The following is a 16373-nucleotide window of genomic DNA, read 5'->3' as shown; positions in this document are numbered from 1 at the left end:
TGATGGAGAGCGCCGGCAATGCAGGGGATCCCGAAGAGGACGTGCCGGAGCCCCGAGGACAGGTAAGTGATCGTCACCGGACCACACAGGGCACCGTAAATGGCTATCCGGTGGCAGCTGAAGCAGTCTGCGCTGCCGGATAGCCGTTTATGCGATGGCCCCGACATACAAAAGCATCGTATGTTGATGCTGCCTTCAACATGCGATGGCCTCTGAGAGACCATCGTATGTTGAAATGATCGTATAAAAATGTAATAATAAATCTAATTTTGCACTTTTTATGGATATTAAATTCGATTGTATCCGCTATGCCAGATATAGTCATTGTCTATTTATAAAGTAACTTCTGCTCCCTTCTACCCTCTCAACCCTGTTATGGTCCTTAAGACATAATCTAGTTCTGCTGGTTTGTCCCTGAACAGGTCTGCCCTATGCAGTCTGGGATACATCACAGCATAACTACACACATTGGGGGGAATTTACTATTCCCCATGTGCCACATTTATGTACATTGACTTTTTTTTGTTATTGTTAGAAGGGTTAGTTCATGAAAAGGGGGCACAACATGAGGGATTTATGTATTTCTGATGGATTCATTAATTAAAAATGACTTCACTTTTAGCACAACTTTTGGGACAAGCTACACAAAAAATATAAATGACTGCACATTTTGCTTCTAAACAGGGATTTACTAACCAATTTGTATTTTACCAGTAAGATATATAGTTGAATAAATATATATATCACTAACTATAAGAAGCCTTTTTTTTTTGTAGTTCCTAAAAATAAAAAAAATCACCACTAAACTATATATATATATATATATATATATATATATATATATATACATATATATATAGTTTAGTGGTGATTTTTTTTTTTTTGTTTTTTTTTTTTAGGAACTACAAAAAAAAAGGCTTTTTATAGTTAGTGGTGATTATATATATAGTTAGTGGCGATTTTATTTATATATATATATATATATATATACTTAGGGATAAAATTCCCTTTAAATTGGATATGAGAGTAATAAGAGCACATGGTGGGGAGTGTAATGTAAGTAAGCAGAGGCTTCTTCCTCTTCATTATATTGAGTGCAGTAAATCAGGCAGCACTATTAGAGGTGGCACTATTTATTGGAAAGGGACAGTGCCCATGTGCTTGACCCCTGACACCTGCTAGATAAATAATTCCCTCCCCTGAATTATTAAATGGCGATTTTTGCAGCTAATCTCCCAATCTGTGACAAAGGGAAGGTCAGAGGCGGCTCCCACAGCTCCCAGTGTGTCCCAGCATCTCCCACCATGTCCCCGGGATAAGCTCTGGCAGAGATGGATAGTCTGTGGTTAAGGGACAATATCAATGGGAGACTTGCTGAATTAACCCCTCCATAACACTCACCTATAGAGGAGGTCGGGTTCACTTCTGTGTTTCATGAAGAAGAAGTATTTTTCTATCTATATATAAAATGATATTAATGGGGATAAATGGATGACTATTCTAAAAGTATGGAACAGATAGAAGTAAGATAAACAGTGAAAGGATGGATGGATGGATGGATGGATAATAGATAATAGATATGAAATAGTAAATAAAGTATGAAATAAAGCATAGAGAGAGATTATAGATAAAAGGATAGATAGACGTTTTAGTGATTGAAAACATTGATCACAGATGTAATTAGAGAAAAGTATCCACTCAGGATTGCACTTGGAGGAGGAGTAAGGGAAGAAGGAGTTAAATGTAATGTAAGGAGTTAAATGTAATGTAAGTATAGATGTATTCCGCCTACAGGCAATGAAAGTTACATTGTATCTTCCTTCAGGCATCACATTGTTGCGCACCCTTCACATTGCACATCACACTGCGCACCCTTCACATTGCGCACCCGTCACATTGCGCACCTTTCCCATTGCGCACCCTTCACATTGCGCACCCGTCACATTGCGCACCCGTCACACTGCGCACCCTTCACATTGCGCACCCGTCACATTGCGCACCCTTCACACTGCGCACCCTTCACACTGCGCACCCTTCACATTGCACACACTGGTGTGTAGACCCCAGGAAATGTAGTAGTCACCCCGGCAGTGAGTAGGCTGCAGCAGCCATCACTAGAAGCAGTATATCCGGGTAGTAGCCGCTTATCTCGGCCCCGGGTCCGGTCAGTTACATGGAGATGATCGGGTCCTCAGGCAGCAGCCGCCGGTCTCCCCCCCGGTCCCGGTCTGTACGGCAGCACATATACATATATATATATATATATATATCCGCACATTTACTGCCTGCTGCCTGTACTAATCATTGGATGTTAATTAGAAATTCATTACAATTAGGGCCCCGTCTGAACACAAGGCAATGTTGTAATTACATTTGCTTTTTCATTCAGACTTCGTGTTTACACAGTAAGCAAAATCCGTCTTTACCTTGTGATTATCCCCACTACTCTGTATACTGTACTAATTATGTAAATGAACGCTAATTATCAGAGAGCGCTGCACTTCATTCCTCTGCTAGAGACGGAGCAGACGATTGCAAGCCACATGTGCCAAGCCACATGTACCATCACCATCACCATCATCACCATCACCATCATCACCATCATCACCATCACCATCATCACCATCACCATCATCACCATCACCATCACCACCATCACCATCATCACCATCATCACCATCACCACCATCACCATCATCACCATCATCACCATCACCACCATCACCATCATCACCATCATCACCATCACCACCATCACCATCATCACCATCATCACCATCACCATCACCATCATCACCATCACCACCATCACCATCATCACCATCATCACCATCACCACCATCACCATCATCACCATCATCACCATCATCACCATCACCATCATCACCATCATCACCATCATCACCATCACCACCATCACCATCATCACCATCACCACCATCATCACCATCACCATCACCATCATCACCATCACCATCATCACCATCATCACCATCACCATCATCACCATTCCCATCATCACCATCACCACCATCACCATCATCACCATCACCATCATCACCATCATCACCATCACCATCATCACCATCACCACCATCACCATCATCACCATCACCACCATCACCATCATCACCATCACCATCACCACCATCACCACCATCACCATCACCACCATCATCACCATCACCATCATCACCATCATCACCATCACCATCATCACCATCACCACCATCACCATCATCACCATCATCACCATCACTACCATCACCATCATCACCATCATCACCATCACCACCACACCATCATCACCATCACCACCACACCATCATCACCATCATCCCCATCATCACCATCACCACCATCACCACCATCACCATCATCCCCATCACCACCACACCATCGTCACCATCATCACCATCACCACCATCACCACCATCACCATCATCCCCATCACCACCACACCATCGTCACCATCATCACCATCACCATCATCACCATCACCACCACACCATCATCACCACCACACCACCACACCATCATCACCATCATCACCATCACCACCACACCATCATCACCATCACCATCATCACCATATCCATCACCACCATCACTACCATCACCATCATCACCATCACACCATCATCACCATCCCCATCATCACCACCATCACCATCATTATCACCATCACCACCACCATCACTACCATCACCACCACCATCAATACCATCACCACCACCATCACTACCATTACCACCATCACCGCCACCACCATCACCACCACCATCACTACCATCACCACCACCATCACTACCATCACTACCACCATCACTACCATTACCACCATCACCGCCACCACCATCACCACCACCATAACCATTATCACCACCATCACTACCATCATCACCATCACCACCACTACCATTAATACCATCACCACCACCATCACCACCACCATCACTACCATCACCATCACCATCACCACCATCACAACCCCCATCACCACATCACTACCATCACCACCATCACCACCACTATCACTACCACCATCACCACCACCATCACCACAACCATCACCATCACCACCATCACTACCATTACCACCACCATCACCATCATCACTACCACCACCATCACCACCACCATCACTACCATCACTACCATCACCACCATGCCTGCTGACAGGTCTCTGCCCAGGGAGACTGCTGCCCACACCAGCCCTGCAAGACAACAGCAGCACTGTCATAATTAATGCATAAATAATAATAATGCATATTTTATCCAGTGTTTCCCAACCAGGGGGCCTCCAGTTGCTGCAAAACTTCAACTCCCAGCATCCCCGGACAGCCGTAGGCTGTCCAGGCATGCTGGGAGTTGTAGTTTTGCAACAGCTGGAGGCCCCCTGGTTGGGAAACATTGATTTCATCTGAGATAAAGATAATAAGAAAAGCAGGAATAAAATACCTTACCAGCGAGTACAGTTCAGGGCATGTCAGGGAACTACTTAATACATATGCCTAAAAAAAAGTATAAAATTATAGTAGAAATATTGAAAAAAAAATAAAAAAAAATAAAAAAAAATAAGGCTAGATGTTAATATCTGCTTGGTAATCTCCCTGCAAACGATCATATCCTACACACTTCTTTGCATTCATATATAAGCGATCATATACTATATGGATAAAAACACAGTAATGCAATATATTAAATAGATTAATAATTACAATAACATAAAAAAAAACAGGACTTGAATGTCAAAGAAAAATAATTGTAATAATATGAAAACAACAGTACAAAGAATCCTAACAATAACAAACCATGACATACAGTAATGATGAAACAGAATTATAAAATGCATAATCGAATAATAAAAATTACAAAAGATATTTTCAGTTTCGGTGTTTATTCTTCTGTAAAAATTCTATCGCCTTGATAATGATTATGGGTTGTGGGTATAACCAGGATTTGCTGAGTATTAAATCTACATGTCATTGCAGGCAGTGATGGGTAAAGCTTGGGGGATCCTGATAGAGAACAGACCAATATTTGTATAGAACTGAGCTGAGGTTTTATAGAAGTCCTGGGAGAGCTGACAGATGTGTTGTCATTTATCGACTTTATTTTAAGTATAATTATTATTATCATTATTATAATTTTTTATTATTATTATTATTTATTTTTTTAAATACATTTTATTAAGTATTTTATTATACTTAATACAATATAGAACAATACATAACAGTAACTTAAAATAATTATTAATATTATTATGATTATTTTTATTATGATTAATAATATATTATTTTCAAATAGATTTTATTGAGTATTTTAATATAACAACAATACATAACAGTAACATAAAATGATTATTAATATTATTATATTATTTTTTTTTTCAAATACATTTTATTAAGTATTTTAATAAAAGACCAATACATAACAGTAACATAACATGATTATTAATATTATTATGATTAGGATTATTATTATTATTATTTTTTCAAATACATTTTATTAAGTATTTTAATATAAGAACAATACATAACAGTAACATAAAATGATTATTAATATTATTATGATTAGGATTATTATTTCATTGTTATTTTTTTTTTCAAATACATTTTATTAAGTATTTTAATAAAAGACCAATACATAACAGTAACATAACATGATTATTAATATTATTATGATTAGGATTATTATTATTATTTTTTTTTTCAAATACATTTTATTAAGTATTTTAATATAAGAACAATACATAACAGTAACATAAAATGATTATTAATATTATTATGATTGTTATTTTATTATTCTTTTTTTCAAATACAGTTTAAGTATTTTAATAAAAGACCAATACATAACAGTAACATAAAATGATTATTAATATTATTATGATTATGATTATTATTTTATTATTATAATTTTTTTTCAAACACATTTTATTAAGTATTTTATTAAAAGAACAATACATAACAGTAACAAAATGATTATTAATATTATTATGATTATTATTATTTTATTACATATTTTTTTCAAATACATTTTATTAAGTATTTTAATAAAAGAACAATACTTAACAGTAACATAAAATGATTATTAGTATGATTATGATTATTGATATGAGAAATAATTGCCAAGGAGATTCAGTTCCAGGTGTAACGTGATTATTAAGTATTATCATCATCATCAGTTGTTTACTAAATATAAACATGAAAAGATAAAAATATTAAAACAGCACAATGTGTGGCTGCTATGTATATTTAATGTTTGGAGTTTGTTCATCTGTGGTTCCCAGTTGAGGTTTTATGATATAAATGTTTATCTATAGTTGGATGGGGGACAGAGGTGACCATGAGATCTAAAGTAAGGGGTCAGTTCACACATTGAATGTGCTGCCATTATTCAGGATTGTCGCAGCCATTTATAAGTGAAGATAAGTAACACCATGTGCTGCTGAGATCCTGAAACAATATGGGTAAAGTCTGGGGACAAGCTTGGGGACTTCAGAGCTGTGTGAGTGATAAGTCCCTTGGGGACCTCCAGGGCTGACCTCACCACTGCTACCACCATCCAGTTATCATAGTCAAATTCAGGCTAAGTTTCCACTTTTTTTTATGGCAGTTTTTGGAATTCTGCCACTGCAGTTTTTGAGCCAAAGTCAGAAGTGGATCCATAAGGGAGGAGAAGTGTAAGTCCTTCCTTTATATACAAAAAAAAAAAGATAGTCCAGCGCTGTCAAGTCGATGAATTACAAGGACTTTATTAGATAAAAACCACACTGGTATAGGTAAGCGACGCGTTTCGGACGCTAGTGTGCAGCCTTAGGCTGCACACTAGCAGCCGAAACGCGTCACTTACCTGTACCTGTGTGTTTTTTATCTAATAAAGTCCTCGTAATTCAGCGACTTGACAGCGCTGGACCGTCTTTTCTTTTCTATTTGTACACGAACCTGGTCTGTCTCCGTCCGAGACGCTGCGGGCTGTTAAAAGGAGCTGGATATCACTACATTTGGATCTTATGGGGGATATTTATCAAAGCTGTCTATGTCCCGCATCAATATAGACCAAACTACAGAGGGTTAGGCCGGTCTATTCTGCGCCTAATTTATCAAAAGGTGCACGGCTCTTGATAAATTCTGTGCACGGATTTCGGGATCTATGGTTTAGACTGTATTTAAACCTGCTCCAACATGGTCTGACATTTCGGCGTATTTTCAGCCGATGCGACTTGTCGCTGAAAAGTTGCTTTTGATAAATTCAGCACCAATGCATTTTTCAATGCATTTCAGTCTAAAGTAGACTTGCATGCATCACGTTCTAAAAATCCTCTACAGCAAAAATCGCAGAAACGTCGCACATATTTAGACTGCGACTTTGTGTGCGACAAATTTAGAGACAGGAAAAACCAGTGTAAATCCTTTGATAAATATCCCCCTATATGTCCTATTCCTTTTGAATACATGTCTGGCTATGGCTCAAAAACTGCAGTGGCAGTATTAAAAAAAATATATATAAAAAAATAAAATAAAAACACACCAGAAAAAAAAAACTAGTGGAAACTTAGCCTCAGGATATAAAATATAGGGTATATTAATACACATGGAACTTATCTACCTTATCTGAAATATTCATCCTACTATTCCCTGTGGTTGGAGAGGCTGTAGTGTTCAAGGGGTTATCCAGGAAAAAACTTTATATATATATATATATATATATATATATATATATATATATATATATATATATATATATCAACTGGCTCCAGAAAGTTAAACAGATTTGTACATTACTTCTAATAAAAAATCTTAATCCTTTCAGTACTAACCAGCTTTTGAAGTTAAGGTTGTTCTTTTCTGTCTAAGTCCTCTCTGATGACACCTGTCTCGGGAAACGCCCAGTTTAGAAGCAAATCCCCATAGCAAACCTCTTCTAAACTGGGTGTTTCCCGAGACAGGTGTCATCAGAGAGGACTTAGATAGAAAAGAACAACCTTAACTTCAGAAGCTCATAAGTACTGAAAGGATTAAGATTTTTTTATAGAAGTAATTTACAAATCTGTTCAACTTTCTAGAGCCAGTTGATATATATATATATATATATATATATATATATATATATATATATATATATATATAAAAAGTTTTTTCCTGGAATAACCCTTTAAGACAACCCAAAGAACTTTCTGACTACCTGCACCATAAATAACCATAAGTACATGATATAATGCAGTGTTCCCCATCCAGGGTGCCTCCAGCTGTTGCAAAACTACAACTCCCAGCATGCCCGGACAGCCTGCGGCTGTCCGGGCATGCTGGGAGTTGTAGTTTTGCAACAGCTGGAGTCCCCCTGGTTGGGGAAGACTGATATAATTTCAGGAGGTTACTTAGTATGGTCACAGGGCCCCCAGAACACATGGTACAGTGAGCAGGGTGTGATGGTGCAGGGCACAGACAGGTGACACAGGAGAAAGTTGAGAGAGAGGGAGGTGAAGTCTAATTACAGACATGTGAGGTGTGAGGAGCAGGGCTGAGGCTCCAGCCCCCTGTCACCAGCCTGACACAAGCCTCACACAGCCCTGAATAATTCACAGCACAGGCATAATTACAGAATAACATTGTAATGATGGGGAAGGAAGGATGGAGGACGCCGGGCGGCTGCTCTGTAACCTGAACACAAGATCACTATCAAGTTCACCATTATCCCTCCATATAAATGTTGCATCCAGCGCTGGGTGTATGTGACAGTCTGAAGAGGACATGGCCCCTCCTGTGACCCCCTTTCTCCCTCCCCTGGTGGAACCCAAAATAAACGGAGGGGGTGCAGATCAGCCCCCACTCAGGCTGTAGTGATATCTATTAGTAATGGCCCATTGTATATCCTACAGACTGTAATAATAAATACACCTCATAGTGGATGTCATCTCGTAGTCTCCCATTGATTGCCATTAGTTTCCAGGTAGAGAGAACAAACATTATCATCAGGCTGGGAAAATAAACAGATCGGAGTCGCTAGATTAGATAGATAGATAGATAGATATGACAGACAGATAGATAGATATGAGATTGATTGATAAATAAATAAATAAATAGATATGAGATAGATAGATAGATAGATATGGGATAGATAAATAGATAGATATCAGATGATAGATAGATAATAGATAGATATGAGATATATAGATAGATATTAGATAGATAAATAATAGATAAACAGACAGATAAATAGATAGATATGAGATAGATATAAGAAAATAGATAGATAGATAGATAGATAGATATGGGATAGATAAATATATAGACAGACATACAGATAATTATAGATAGATATGAGATAGACAGATAGATATGAGATGATAGATAGATAATAGATAGATAGATATGAGATAGATAGATAGATATGAGATAGATAGATATGAGATAGATATGAGATAAATAAATAGATAGATATGAGATATATAGATAGATATGAAATAGATAAATAGATGTAGACAGATAAATAGATAGATATGAGATAGATAGATTGATAGACAGACATAGATAAATAGAAGATCGATATAGAGTTTTTTCTACTCTATTGAAGTTGGGGTCCCTAACCAAGTCTCCTATGATGGGGTGCACCTTTATACCTTTGACTGCTACCTAACGAATGTGCTGCTTCTACGGAATTCTAGATGGATACAAATGATATAGATAAAAAGATAGACAGACAGATAGATAAATATGATAGATAGATTTATATGAAATGATATATAGATAGGCAGACTTATGAGATAGATAGATAGACAGATAGATAGATAGATAAATAGAAAATATATAATATATATATATATATATATATATATATATATATATATATATAGATTTGAAATAGATGCCATTTATATATAGTCATGTATAATGTAGTGTATTATATTATTGTAAACCATACTATATAGTCATGTCCTACTAAGTCATATTATAATACTTTGTTATACTCTTTTGGGTTATAAGATATTTTACTCTGCATTATACTATGTAATATATTATACTGCACAGCACACAGTGTATTCCTTCCTATACACTATCAGACATACCTGTATCATTTCATATAGTAATCTATACAGTATCAGACATACCTGTACTGTTACCCCCATCATTTCATATAGTAATCTATACACTATCAGACATACCTGTACTATGCTATACCCTATCATTACATATAGTAATCTATACACTATCAGACATACCTGTACTGTTACCCCATCATTACATATAGTAATCTATACAGTATCATACATACCTGTACTATGCTATACCCCATCATTACATATAGTAATCTATACACTATCAGACATACCTGTACTATGCTATACCCCATCATTACATATAGTAATCTATACAGTATCATACATACCTGTACTATGCTATACCCCATCATTACATATAGTAATCTATACAGTATCATACATACCTGTACTATGCTATACCCCATCATTACATATAGTAATCTATACACTATCAGACATACCTGTACTATGCTATACCCCATCATTACATATAGTAATCTATACAGTATCATACATACCTGTACTATGCTATACCCCATCATTACATATAGTAATCTATACACTATCAGACATACCTGTACTGTTACCCCCATCATTTCTTATAGTAATCTATACACTATCAGACATACCTGTACTATGCTATACCCCATCATTACATATAGTAATCTATACAGTATCATACATACCTGTACTATGCTATACCCCATCATTACATATAGTAATCTATACACTATCAGACATACCTGTACTGTTACCCCCATCATTTCTTATAGTAATCTATACACTATCAGACATACCTGTACTGTTACCCCCATCATTACATATAGTAATCTATACAGTATCAGACATACCTGTACTATGCTATACCCCATCATTACATATAGTAATATATACAGTATCATACATACCTGTACTGTTACCCCCATCATTTCTTATAGTAATCTATACAGTATCATACATACCTGTACTGTTACCCCCATCATTTCTTATAGTAATCTATACAGTATCAGACATACCTGTACTGTTACCCCCATCATTTCTTATAGTAATCTATACACTATCAGACATACCTGTACTGTTACCCCATCATTTCTTATAGTAATCTATACACTATCAGACATACCTGTACTGTTACCCCATCATTACATATAGTAATCTATACAGTGCTCAGGGCCCCAGTCTGTGCTATTCTTCAGATCGGGGCAGGAGAGGTAACAGCCGTGCTGCCCGGGGCCATGCTGTGACCGATATTAACTTGTGTTTGATTAGTGTAATTGTTCGCATTTACTCCGGACACTATGATTAATTACAGTTTAATTAACGTGTCCATTAAGAGCTGTTAATGCCACAGTGTTGTGGAGAACGCCTGGGGGGCAACTCTGTGAAACCTCAAGCTGGACAGCACTGATGACTGGGGGGCTCATAGAGACCACTGCACTACAACACCCAGGACACAGGAGGAGATGACAAGGCCTATATATACTGTATATATATATGTATTACCATCCCAGACGGTACATATATAGCACAAACATACCTCAACTATATAGATGGGGACGGAGATAATGAAAAATTAAATAGGAATAAATAGACTTCTAGAGATATCTTAATATTAATAAAATAAATAAATAAACAAACAAGCGGTAGACAAGGTGTGGATAGACTGATAAGCAGACATGTAATATATACATATGAGACAGATAGATAGATAGGAGATAGATAAATTCATAGATAGATACATATGAGATTGATAGATGTTGTGGGAAAGACAAATAGATATAAGATATAGATAGATGGACATAAATAAATACATTTATAGCTGTGAAAGTAAATATGACATTATTTGATATATGCATTACATAAATAAATAAATAATAAAAGTACATGTTTAGATAGATAATTGATGAGAGATATGAAAGACACATATGTGATTGTTTAATATAGATACATTTAAGATTGACAGATTTAATATGATGGATAAAGAGCAATTAGGTGGCTATGATGGACCTATATTAGATTGATTACCTGCACAGATAGAGTGGAATATTGTAATTATAAATATACATAACAGACTAATATCTTTGTATTGGTTGCTGGCTTTATTCTATATATGGAGGATGGGATGTAGGTGGTTATACACGAGGCTACTGTAGAATCCCTCAGACAATTGTATAAATCCAAGAGACTTGTAAAGTGGATGGGAGGAAATTGTGCGTGTGGGATTGTGCCTGCACAGACATGATGGGGACATCCATAGATATAACATACAGTACTTATATTACAACTGGGACTTGCACATTATTAAGTTGTGGCTTCTTACTGTTCCAAAGAGATGTCCATAGCATTGCCCCGCTGACCGCCAGCACAGTACAGAGACTATAGAAATGCATTATAGTTGTACCACTGTTACAATGTGCCACCAGGCTCCACTTTCTAGCTGCCACTCTTAAATATGAAACTCATTTCCCTCACTGCTAAACTCTGGGAGAGATCCTGGGAAATGGATCGAATCCTCTTATGTTTATCCAGCAATTAATTAGTAATAATTATCATCTTCATGATTACACTTTTCTCACACATCAGATTTAAAGGCCCCCCACCCACCCACACACACACACACACAGACCAGAGAGGAGGAGGCTGGAGGAGGAGAGGAGGAGGAGGATGAGGGTGGTATCTGCTAGTAGTAATAATAATAAACACTCACAGGTGAAGAGTAATCCCCCCACTTACCTCTCCTATCTTCTGCACATCTCAATCTCTTGGAGGAAGGAGCCCACCAGCCAGTGCTGTGCTGCACACAAGGGGTTAATGGGAACATGTCAGTGCTAAGTGGAGTCGCCTCCCTATTATTGTAGCTGTCACTGGATCATTGGGAGCACTCAGATCAGCCGCATCCTCAGTGCTTGTGTGGACCCCAAGCCCATGGTGCCAGCTTCAGCCTCCATGTCCTGCCACCCTCTGAGCCCATAAGTAGGGAACAGAACAAGAGCAAGCTTCTAAACTGGAGGAGGCAGCAGCAACCCACACTACACGAGGGTAAGTAACTCTACCTATAGCATTTTGTGTAATATCTATCTAGCTGATTGTCTATGGAAGTCATTTTATCCTGTATGATAGGTGGCGTAGTAACACATCATTCAATCTTAAATGTATCAATTTCATGGGGACATCGTCCACTCTATAGGACTCATGTCAGGGTAGGCAGAGGACACCCCTGTTCGCTTCCCCCCATCTTCTTATTCTGTGTAATTACAATGCAATCTCCTTCATTAGGTGATCTCTTTAGGATAAGCTGCTTTCCTTGCTTCCCGTGTGGCGTACTTTTACAATTGGTACAGTTAAATAAACTAATCTGCCCCAGGATTATCCCATGTCAAGACTTTACCCAAAGACCAAGAGCTGGATTTGGAAAAGCACAAAAAGGATTATTAGGAGAGAGAGAGAGAGAATAAATATTTACAGGAGGACCAGGATTCCCAATATTGAATATTTACATGGGAGAGGCAACAGAATATTCGTTTTGTTACAATTCATTGTAAATAAACTAAAACAGGTTAATTGAAGCGAATAGTTACAATGACACAGCAGTTGAGCAATATGTAAAACTAACACAATGTATATAGCAGTGGTCTTCAACCTGCGGCCCTCCCGATGTTGCAAAACTACAACTCCCAGCATGCCCGGACAGCCGTTGGCTGTCCGGGCATGCTGGGAGTTGTAGTTTTGCAACATCCGGAGGTCTGCAGGTTGGAGACCACTGGACTATGTAGTATACTGATTATTTTGTAGAAATAACATTTATGTTGAATATTTATTGTGCCATAGATAGATTGTCAGAAAGATAAGATTTGGGATGACAAGATAAGATGTTATTTTGGGACATCAGAACTGTGTGGAGGGCAGTTGGAGCAGATGCTGTATGTTGTCCTGGTGCAAGAATAATTCCCAGTCAGGTCATGGGGTTATGTGACTGGACAGACCACCATACATTGTCAGGGATCCAGGCACCTACACAGGGTTGTGCAAATACAATAAAGCAAAGGATTGTAGACAGGAGGCTGATCTAGTCCTGGGAAGAAGTTCATGTTGGACTGTGACTTGTGTGATGTAGAGTGCAATGTGAACAGGACTCAGTATCTGTACTAATAAGCAGCCATCCCAGTATTCAGCACTGGGAGACAATGGGATGGGAGGGTATAATGCTGGGAGAGGGTCAGGACCTGCTCTGTAGTCCTGGACCTGTGTAATCTGAGAGGTTATTAAGTTTCTACTGTACATATAACCTGGTTCAGAGCCGGATAAGGTTCACACTAGTTCTTTCCTGTCTTAAACCCATCTGAATAGATAAGGAATAATACATTCTTATGTTCTCAAATAATTCATGCTGCCCAAACGAACACACAAGTGTATCCACATTGTATCATTCATTTCTATTATATGATGTTGATTCCTTTTCAAAAGAATAGAGAGGAACAGGATTTTTCAAAGAATTTCTACATTTCTAAAGGAAAGACCTGTCAGTGTGAACAGAGCTTTACCATCAAACCTCCGAACTATACTGAAGAGACTGCTCCAATAGAAAAATATGAATTATATAAGAATAAAGCCGCTCACAAATACATGGAATTATATGTAAACTACATACATGAAATGATCCTATACAGAAGAGGGCATACATGACATGATAATACAGATATGAAATTATTAGATTAATAAACAATATCCAGGATCTGATAATACAAATATAAAATTATTAGGTGAATAAACAATATCCAGGATCTGATAATACAAATATAAAATTATTAGATGAATAAACAATATCCAGGATCTGATAATACAAATATAAAATTATTAGGTGAATAAACAATATCCAGGATCTGATAATACAAATATAAAATTATTAGGTGAATAAACAATATCCAGGATCTGATAATACAAATATAAAATTATTAGATGAATAAACAATATCCAGGATCTGATAATACAAATATAAAATTATTAGGTGAATAAACAATATCCAGGATCTGATAATACAAATATAAAATTATTAGGTGAATAAACAATATCCAGGATCTGATAATACAAATATAAAATTATTAGATGAATAAACAATATCCAGGATCTGATAATACAAATATAAAATTATTAGGTGAATAAACAATATCCAGGATCTGATAATACAAATATAAAATTATTAGGTGAATAAACAATATCCAGGATCTGATAATACAAATATAAAATTATTAGGTGAATAAACAATATCCAGGATCTGATAATACAAATATAAAATTATTAGGTGAATAAACAATATCCAGGATCTGATAATACAAATATAAAATTATTAGGTGAATAAACAATATCCAGGATCTGATAATACAGATATGAAATTATTATATAAACACACAGAAAAGTATTACATGCAAGGACATGGACTGGTAATGCAGCATCGCACGACTATAATTATATATATATATAGAGAGAGAGAGAGGATTTTTGGAATAAGCCATAGATTGTTACACTGGTGGTTTGCGAGATATAGAACTGCCACAAATTATTAAACACACAACATATAAATATATATAATATAATAAAACATCCTATGTAAACTACACAAACGGGACACACAACAGCCATGACTACATACAGGAACCTACCCGCTACATGGATTTATACACAACAACTTGTACATGGATTTTCAAGAGTCACTGGGCATGTAGTGGCTTATTTTAAGAATGGTAACATGTGAATTCCTCAAGCTTAGTACTCTAAACGTTTTTTTTGTCTTTCTATAACATAAATTGTGGTGGTGGTTGTGAGGTCTGTAGAAAATGTGTGTTAAGAAATTGCACAAATGCGAGATGGTTCCATGCAGTGCTCAGTTGTCTCATTGTGATCAGTTGTGATCAGTTGAGGCAGGATACACATCCTTTTCTACAGCAGTGTGAACAGGACCCAGCATTTAAAGTGTATTTGACAATGACGGCCATTTGTCACCCCAGCCTTCTTTATATCACACCTGCCGTATATAGAGACTTTGGGATTCTTTGTGTGTTCATTCCTCTGGGAATGTCCCAAAGACCCCATACATTATATGGCTGCTCATATGTTTGTCCTATCTCCTCCAGTCATTTATTATTTATAGTAACACATCCGGGCTGTTGTCTGCATTACACAGGGGCCAGAAAATATGGCTAGAAATACGACAATAAATCCCAGTTATTATTAGCATCGGGGATGGGGCCTGATCCTAGGAGCTCACACTCTATTAGGGCAAATAGTGCGACGACTCCGACTACAAAGCAGCAGAGCGGTTATTATAATACATGTC

At 37.1% G+C, this 16373-nt stretch overlaps 1 protein-coding gene across 1 annotated transcript in view; it reads left to right on the top strand.

Annotated features, from left to right (window-relative positions):
• Positions 1-12812: 12812 nt before the first annotated feature.
• SKOR1 (SKI family transcriptional corepressor 1) overlaps positions 12813-16373 on the top strand; it is a 45302-nt gene continuing 41741 nt past the window's right edge. Inside the window, exon 1 of the mRNA XM_056569237.1 lies at positions 12813-13081. The gene's annotated coding sequence lies outside the window, so the exon portion shown is untranslated. The remainder of the gene's footprint in view (positions 13082-16373) is intronic.

The sequence above is a fragment of the Hyla sarda genome, chromosome 4, assembly GCF_029499605.1.
Source record: "Hyla sarda isolate aHylSar1 chromosome 4, aHylSar1.hap1, whole genome shotgun sequence".
In the NCBI taxonomy this organism is placed as follows: domain Eukaryota; kingdom Metazoa; phylum Chordata; class Amphibia; order Anura; family Hylidae; genus Hyla; species Hyla sarda.
Note: the sequence above shows the minus strand (reverse complement) of the source record. Positions and strands in the feature narration are given on the sequence as shown.